Source organism: Hermetia illucens, chromosome 2 (assembly GCF_905115235.1).
Source record: "Hermetia illucens chromosome 2, iHerIll2.2.curated.20191125, whole genome shotgun sequence".
NCBI lineage: Eukaryota > Metazoa > Arthropoda > Insecta > Diptera > Stratiomyidae > Hermetia > Hermetia illucens.
Window position 1 is genome coordinate 122,182,050 of NC_051850.1, and position 9,702 is coordinate 122,191,751.

Consider the following 9,702-nt stretch of genomic DNA (forward strand, 5'->3'; position numbering starts at 1 on the left):
TTGTATCTAAGCCTCCAAAGATTCTCCATACTGATTCCTGTTCAAATAAAGTTAATAATAGTACACAGTATAGCTGAAATTATGCCAGAAGGTACAAAATAGTCTAATAAGTAAGCGTACATAGTGGTTATTCGAAATGATCGCCACGGTTCTTCACACAAAGTTTCAGACGCTTTGGCCAATCATCGATCGCTCGATCGATGTTTCCAGCGGCATTTCACACGCGGCTTTCACTATATTGGCTTTCAAAGCTGCGTAATTGGAATGCTGGTGATGACAGGTGACCTCTTCAAGCTTATTCCACAGGGAATAATCCAATGGATTTAAGTCTGGGCTTCCGGATAACCGGTCAGTCGATGCTATGGAATGTGGCACGTTCATCGCCTTGTGGGCTGAGGAAGAATCTTTTTGAAAGCACTAAACATTACCCTCGAGCAGGCTTTCATTCAGAGGCTCTATTATGGTCTCCAGCATCTGTTTATACACCGCTGAGTTGGTCTTGACACCAGTTTCACAAAAATGAATGTCTGTCACGCCGTGATAGGACACTCACCACCTCATCATCACTGACGGAAGGTGGTGCCCTCTTTGAACGCGTGGTACTCGATCCTTAGTCTTATAACATGACCTTCAATACACCCGATCATTTTGGCGATTAAATTTTTTTTCGATAGAAAAGATTTTTTCATCCGCAAAAAAGAAATTGTGATTCTCTTTTTTTGCGAAGGTTTTGTATCGCTCAAGACGGATTTCATTTCATTTAAGCTTTGGCTTTCACAATGTCTGTAGACCCCTAACTGGAGATCGTCGCCTAAAATACGACTCATGGTACGCGTGGAGATGTTCATTTCACTCGTTAACGCTTCTGTTTGCGCTGCTCACGGACGACTACCTGCGGCGGTCTGAAACTTAAACGGGTGTAAGAGGGGATCCTGTATTACACGTTCACACTGTTGCCATTGTTTTTCGTTTTTCATTTCTGTCACTACGACTTTTAACGATTTACTGACAGAACTTATGGCTATACTGTATATATTATCATATTTACTATATATTATTTTTAAAATTTGACTGAGAGACCCCCTTAAGTTTATCCTAAAATTATAATAATCGTTGGCGCAACAATCCATATTGCATCAGGGCCTTGAAGTGTGTTAGAGCACTTCATTCAAGACCGTAACGGTACACTACAGTAACAATGTAGGAGGCAATGTAGTCAGCATTGCGCTCGCCCCAGATTATTAAACCCTGATTTGACTCAGGTACTCATTCACAACTGAGTCGACTGGTATCCGACGTCAAATCACGATACAAATTCCACTACCACCAGTGAGATTTGAACCGCGACCTTCCGTACGACAGCCTTGTGCTCTAACCACTCAGCTATCCGGACACACTGTGCATGATGTTCCACAATAATGAGTGCTCTACAACATAATATACTCTTTAAATTCATCTAGATACCCTGCATGAACTTATGTTCGTCTCTGCGCAAAGTTCCTTCAAGCATCTTTCTTAATTCGTCACAAAGCAAACTTAAGGTTTCTATATTTTTGTTCATATGCTTTCCTTTGTATGTTGTTTGGCTCGAGGGGACCTGAGTGAGTGATGGTCAGATCCCTATTCTACCGATTTTGTTTTTACTGGTAAATGTACATCATATCGGAATTGGGTAGCATTTTGCTCTCTAAAAGTGTACTCTCTATAGATACCTGATTTAGCCACATTCTTACTTTTGGACTTACAGGTTACAGGCTACCTCTCTAACTTGAATGTGTGAATAAGTGTGATAGGGATCACTGTGAATAATTGTCACTAAAGTGCTAAGACATGTGATGCAACAGCGTACGTTAAAGAATGTCAGTTCCGCAACACAACCAGATCTTCTTTTCCAGTAGGTATTCATTCACTTTCGTTGGCCAGTACCAGGTTCAACTACACAAAAGCTAACTATGGAATGTCCTTCCCTTGAGCACTGGAAAGTAGGCTGCCGAGGCATGTTTCTAAACTCTATCGAAGTAAGACATGGACTTAGCTGGTTGCTACCTGATAAGTCTATTTGTGATTTATTTATCATTACAGAAGATGTTGTAGGGCTGACTTGGGAAGTGGTCTGGGACGATAAGATCGAAAGTATGATGCAAATGACTTCAGGTGTGATATGAAGTAAAATTTCTCTCATGAGCGATGATTGAAAGGCATAGTTAGTAGCGCAATAAGTTACTAGAGAGAAAACGAAAGTCTAGATGGGGTCAGCTTAGCCTAACGGGAGGGAAATCATTGCAAAACAATGAAGGAAGAGAACAGAAACATTTTAGTGAAGACTTCGGGGAAACTATTATAACAGAGAATTTTCTAAAGAAATAAGGGTTGCTAGCCCAACAAAAGTGTACACTGGAACTGGTAAAAAAAACTGTGTCAAAACACTTCAGACATCACAGTTGTGGAGAAAAACGGAAGAGAAAAGAATTGGTGCAGCATAAAAGGAATCAAAACTTCTCAGCTATTGAATCTGCAACTTGGTATTGACCACAACTGGAAACAGAGTATCCTTCGGGAAGTTAAAGAGTGGATTGAGAAGTTTCAGTGATTCTGAGGATATGGTGTTAGGAGGTTGCAGATATATTCAAAACCAGTAACTTGGATAGTAGGCGCCTTATGTTCTAGTATGATCTTATGTAATCAATCTACTCAACTATATAGGTCGATCCATGTTGACCACAGAGGACTACAGCAAGGCAATCACATCAACTACTAAGCTGTAGGGAAGCAGCAAATATTCTGTATTCAGTAGAAGTAACTTAACGCCAAGTCAACCCCATGAAGCAACGAGTGGTAGTTCCACGAAGAGGCTGAAAAATATTTAGAGAGTTTTTAACGGTACGATTCTAATTTCTAATTTTAAATTTGGAGAAGATATGTGGAGGCATATACTAATAAACACGGATTGGTCCGGGCTCCGCACAAGAATAATTTTTGGACAAAAGTAACCAAAAATTATTTGTGAACCCCATAATTGGTGACCCCAATATGATCAAGGCGATTTTTACACTGCATCTGTTCAAGAGGTACTCTAGAATCAGGATCTCCTCGAATGCCAAAGACAACAAAAGAGAAAGCTCAGTAAATAATAGTATGCAAAAGAAGTAATCCGACCAAGACTCACAGAAAACAGAGCCCCGATCCGGAAAAACTGCTTTTCATGCAGCTTCGAGCTAAATTATTAAGAATATGGTGAGAGTTGTCAGACATTAAGAAAAGCCAAAATCTGCAGCTCTAACAGTGTCACGAGCGACCCTAGCGGCACCAATCGACCGTTGACCAAGTAAAAGAGTGCGAGAGAAACAGAGAAAACCTCTAGAGAATCAACAGGCGCCTAAAATTCATTCTGACCAGTGGAACAAACGCAACTAACAATTCCGAAGTTTGAGGAGTGAAAACTCTGCCCGAGCCGAAAACGACATCCAGGCAAATAAAAACGTTGGATCGACCAAGGTCGTGAATAAAAAGAAGCAAAAGAAACCAAAGGTGCGAATTCGCCGAATGGCAATTGTAATCTCCAGCAAGGAAAATCTATTGTACGCGGAGATATTAAAAAAGGTGACCCTGGCCCAAGAGACCTAGGCGGAAATATTAGCAAGATTCCAGGCACCCAGAAAGGAGATCTCATGTTTCAGTTGAAAAAAATCGGGCATAAGAAAAACTGACTACTTTTGTTATAAAATCGCTTGGGGAGAATGTTGCAATATGTTCCCAAAAACAAGAGATCTATATACATATAGAAATATGCGAATCCGTCGTGAGCCTAGAAGCCATCTAAGGAAACAGATTTCGTGAAGGAGGTGCTTAAAATGCTTTATGTTCGGACACTTTCCGAAGGCATGGTCTAGCGGCTTTGATCTTTCCGATCAATGCGAAGGTGTCGGAAGAAGGACATATTGCTAAGAAATGCAATAGGGACCCCAAATACATTTTATGTGAAGAAAAGAATGGACGGGGTGGCCGGAATTTTGCAGGAACTGGTGAATGCCCGAAGTTTAGGAAGGCGTTAACTACAAATGAAGAAATTAGGTTGATTCAAATAAATCTCGATCATTGTAGGGTCGCCCAGAATTTTCTTGGTTACACCACCTATTGGTGAAATTTTGGACTGGCCAGCCTTCGATCGACTTGCGAATGGCTCGAAGGGCAGTAGGTAGGATTGATTAGGGACATAAGGAGCGTGCCTACAAGGAACTCCGCAAGAACCTCAAGTTAGCCATCCAGCGAGGGGAATGTTTTAAGGAGCTCTGCATGGAGGCGGACATAAGCTCCGTGGGAAAACAGTTATAGAGTCGTGACAGGACGATTGAAAAGCCGTTTGTGTCCGCAGATCCTGTGCCCAACCCTCTTGTTGAAAATCTTCCAATGATATCATTTTATTATTCCAGGGATTATTTCACCAGCAAGAGGGGGCACCGATACCACCCAGCGACATCGGAGTGTGAAGTCATTTTCGGCAGTCACCAAAGAGGAGCTTCTGGAGATCAGCAGAAGAAGAGGACATTACAGCATACCGTATAAGACTCTGAAGTTTGCCGTGCCGCGCCGAGCGGACATGCTCCCTAAGTCGTTCGAAGTGTGCAGGTACGAGGGAATATTTCCTGCGGTAGAGGTTATAACTGCTATCATGTGCAATGATGCACTTAATTTTCCGGTTCCGGAGGAGGTCAGGATATCGTTGCAACCCTTTCGGGGATGCCGAGTTGTATTCAAGCGAAACAGTCAGTGCTGTTAAGGGCTGGTTAAGTGCACTGGACCGGCACTTTCCAAGTCGACTATCAAATACTGTTTTATCTAATGCGCGTAAACTAAGTATGGTCTAGAGAAAAAGAAAGCTAAGGGTGTCTTCTGCCTTCAGGAACGTCTCAGAGGATGCGGCACTCATTATCTCGGGAATGATGCCGATTGACGTCTTAGCAAACGAGATGGCGAATATAACATATATATAACGGGGAGATCCATAAGTAGATAGCACCAGCGATAGGACCACTCAGAAAAGCGTCATTAGACATATACGTTGATCTCTAGGATCAGGAAGTGCCTGGAGAGAAAACATGAGATCATTTATAATCTCACGTATGGGGGATGCCATCATTACCTCGAGGAAGGAAAAATCTAGACGAAATTTTAGATGAAAGGTTATCACCCGAAAATTTTGAACGGAGACCTCCATGAGAAGGAGTCAGGAAGGCGCGGCTACAAACGCCGGGCATAGAAGAAAGGAGACATAACTAAAGTGAGTTAAATCTAATAGTGGTTCCACTGAACAGGGAGGGGGTGGTTTTATGAGTAAAAGTCCCACCTCCCTATAAGAACACAAGACGGCTACACAGACAGACAGTAAACCGAGCTTAATAAGATTAAAAATCTTAAAAAGGACTTCGTAAATGGTCCACACTTGACAAAAGGAGTAAACACGACTCATCTTCTTTTTCTTCAGCCTTTGTCCCGTTCACAAGCGGGGTCGGCTCGTCGTGATCGGCTTCGCCATTTGGCTCTATCGAATGCCTGATCTGAGTGCAATCTCGAGGCTTTCAAATCCCCAGATGGATTTCAAAAATAAGCAGGGAGCTAATAGTAAATCGATTTTAAGAAAGCTTTATTTGACGCAAAATCTTGGAAATATCTATTTTCGTTTGGAAAACATTTTACGAGTTTGTTAAGGGGGTCATCCCGTGTGAAGGCCGTTTTTTTTTGCCTTTTTTTGAAAAATTATTTTGAAGGACTGGATAAAGATAGAAATGTGATTTTTTCACCATATGTTTACTGATATCTCTAGTATACGTGATAAATTTTTCAGCTTGATATCTTAGCTAGTTTTTGGAATACGTGTCAATTTATGCACCCATCTCAAAAAAAAGGTGTTTTTCTGCTGCCACGCTGGAGGGCGCTGTGTTCATCTGAGGAAAAAAAACGAAGTGGCATTTTAATGTGGACAATATTCCACGGTCCGCAAACTAGGATAATTAGAAAATATTAAAAGGTAAATTTTTGGTGGGCTTTTAAACTTAATTTTTTGAATTTTGCTGTTTTTTTACGGCTTTTTTTATGAATAAAAAAAAAACTACCCGTCCGATTGCAATTATCCTAGTTTGCGGACCGTAGAAATATGTATTAAAGAAGTCGTGAAAATTTCAAAGAATTTGGTTGGATCGATTTTGAGCTATGGTGGCAGCCGATTTTCAAGTTGCAGTTTCGAGAAAAACGCATTTGAAAATTTAAATGTGATTACCAATAGTAAAATTTTAACTCATCGTTAATCTGCTATAACTGGTCTATAGAGAGCACCCTCCGTTTCTTTAAAAAAGTCTTGTAAGACCGATTGTTGCTCCCTGGTTTCAATTATGGCTCTTTTAGCGGGGTCAGTCGACCGTCGTTCGGACCGCCAAATTCGCGGTTCATTACAGCGGTCGACATAAACCTGACATATGTGACCAACTTGACATCCCATTGTCACTAGGATTTTGAGAATACCATTGAATCCTTCATTGAATATAATTACAGTCAGAAAAGTGGCTATTTCTACGACTTTGGCCCCAGAATGAAGGTGTTTAAGAGCGAAAGTCCAGATCAATGCATTTAGTGACTCATTGTTATCCTGGGTCTCTGCTCCTAAACATCTGTTCAAGAGATCATCTCGTAACAAATCTTTGTAGATTGGTTTGATGACTGTTTGAACTTCTTCTGTCAAGGGTGCCTTCTCGTGGTGGAAACTATCCAGTTCTCCTTTAGCTTCCGCTTTGCGCATTTGCACCAACTGTCCTCGCCTGCTGGACAATTTTGATGCTGAGAATTTTCGTCTGTAGAACATTTATGAAAGAAAGTTGCCCAAATTTCTTGCTTCACTCCTTTTATCGAATCGAATGTCGGCGAATAGCTAGCCCAAAAAATGTAGTGAGGTCGTTAATAACCGTATCAGTAAGTTTTCCAGTCCCCTTTCCACCAATGCCTTTGTGATTCTTCTTTGTATTTCTAAGCCGCGTTCCCATTCTTTTCTCGACATGTGCTACGCATTCCTTTTTTACCACTACGTATATTTTATTATTTGCAGAAATTTGCAGAAATACCGGAGAAAACTCCAGCAAAATCCAATATACAATATACAAAACTTGTCGCAATTGGAACATCCATGTTCATGCTTGCTAAAAGTTTCTTTGCTGATGTTGATGCGAAGTCCTTTTTCTTCTCTGATAAGTATCGATTCCCATGAAATACTCGTTTTTTAGTGCGAGCATGACGTTGAACATTAAAGCGACCTCCCTTCGTACGATCCATTTAAAAAAATCACTGAACACACAAACAGCACAATACTTACAACAAAGTATAACTGAGTATAACTTGAACGCCTTTTAGTGCTCACTCTAGACTGGATTATCCTTTTTATTCCAAACAGCAAATAAGTTTAGACAGTTGATTGGTTTTTTATCTTTTTATATTTATACCTGTGTTCAAACTTATAAGGCTCAAGTAAAAAACTAACAGGTAAAAAAAGATTCGATGCTCTTTCTCATCGAGTATTCTAGCCGCGGCTGCAAACTCCTTACCTGTTTAACCCTGTAATTTCTCAAGGACTCGGAATATCGGAAAATCCCTTTGTCCACATATTCTCCACTATATACAGATACAATTCATGCAAAAAAAAAAAAATCGATTTCTTCAACCCGACACACGGGATGACCCCCTTAATGTTTGTTGTGAAGCGAAAGGAACCCCTCAAATCTAGGAGGACTGAAGCAAATGATTTTCCCTTACTTTTTGGCACGAACAGTGTCCATAAGCAACAGGCGTTATGTATGTTTCGATCCATCTTTTTCCTTATAATGAATCAATGTTTATTTGGCTGTTGAAGTATTATAAGTATGTATGTATCTACGTAGCAGTCTCTAGCTAAAGTCTCCCAAAAAGTTATTAAGCTGCAGGCGAACGAACGAAATGCGGGAAGATACCAATGTTAAAGTGTCAGTGGCAGCACGTATGTATCTGTATCTGTGAATAATATTTGAAATAATTCTGACCATATGAAACGGAAATTCCATCGTTTTCCTGGTACCACTTAGTATTTTAATGTAGAATTTGGGCTGCATAATTTGCACTTTCCCGTCAAAGAATTTGAAAGGGGTCGTAAAACTACCCAATCGGCGAATACAAACACTGCCAAGCTTGCATACAACCCATCGTTCGCCAAGTCCTGACGGCAACTCTGCACGATGTCCTGACACTTGTGGTCGTTGGAACGGAGGCAGGGATAATAACAATGAGAGGTACAGAGCGAGGAGTTCGGCACTTGCTTTTCCGAAATCGATTATTCCCCCGGAGCTGAAACTTATTTTTGCTTCTTCTTAGGGGAGGCAATTAAATGCTATGAGTCATAGTTTTTCGTGTCACGGAGAACTTTCCTATGGAGCCTAGTGTGGAGTTGGCATATGCGATACAGTCTCCTTGTCCGGCCGGAGATAATTACGGCACTTGCCGCAAATGCGTAATGGAACTTCAAAACAATCAGCCTTTGTGGAGGCGGCAGAAATTAATCTAAATTATTCGAAATGTGAGACTGCAATAATTGCACTTACTTAGCGACTCAGACTGATAACAAGTCTGGCTTTTGAGTAAATATTTACTGATTGAGTCCGGGCTGGTATCCAGCAATATTGGAGAGGTGCGCAGCGGGACGTGGTTGTCTTGCCTTCACTGCCAGTTCGCGGTACTGCTGCGGTGTTCGCTTTGAGCAGTTTTCTTCCACACAATTTTTTGCACACTTCGTGGATTGCACTCCGCTGATAAGGTGATACTCCAGACGGGCACTCACTTCCTGCTGCTAGGGTCGCGACTACTTGCGAGCGCCCGCGGGACGCAGGTAGCACGGCAAGGCGGCGATGGAGACGGCACCGGCTCCGTCCACACAACCCGTACAGGTATTTCGTTACCTGATCGATCGGAAAGCACTTTCGAAATTTGCACCTGAGGAAACCTTATCGGTACCGCGAAAGCCGAAAATGTTCACAAGCACGCGCTAACAGCTTATTAAATCCAATTGGGATGCATCGAGTCGCCGACTATTTACCAATTCCACTAATCCACTAATCCGGGGGGTGGTTGGCTCTAATCCGCTACTGTGCGAACGTATGTGCGTCTTGCAAGACGCCACTCACCAGAACATCTTCGAGTCCCGTGAACAAACAATGCTCGATGTTTTTCGCGATTTCAAAAGTACAAGGCACTGAGCGTTCGATGCAAAAGATCTTATCTGGAATTTAAATTAGCGGAGAGATAGTGAACGATTATAATTGCCCGGCGACGCGAGTGACGACTGCGACTACATCCAAGACCAAGCCGAGAACGGAACGTCTTGTGAGGTTTTTGAGGCTCCCAAACGCACAGCGCGACACTCAAGATGAATGCTCCCAAGATGGATTTGTAGCGTTCACAGCCACGGCCAAGACGTTACTCTCACAAAAGCTCCACTGCCAAGCGAGGGGCGAATGTATGTGCTTGACTCTGGCAGAAAATACTTGGGGGGTGATGTGGCGATGACATGTTTCCCTTTTCTTGTGCGGCTGCGCTGTCCGAGAGGCAGAAAGGACAAGGGTTGGATTCCTTGCCTCGGGCTCGGAACATAGAACAATCTTTAATTAATTTGAAATGAGGCGCCAGAATTTTCAG

At 42.0% G+C, this 9,702-nt stretch overlaps 1 protein-coding gene across 1 annotated transcript in view; it reads right to left on the reverse strand.

Moving 5' to 3' along the window:
* Positions 1–9,486, reverse strand: part of LOC119650407 (bone morphogenetic protein receptor type-2) — a 57,791-nt gene extending 48,305 nt beyond the window's left edge. Inside the window, exon 1 of the mRNA XM_038053192.1 lies at positions 8,613–9,486. The gene's annotated coding sequence lies outside the window, so the exon portion shown is untranslated. The remainder of the gene's footprint in view (positions 1–8,612) is intronic.
* Between the last annotated feature and the right edge of the window lie 216 nt (positions 9,487–9,702).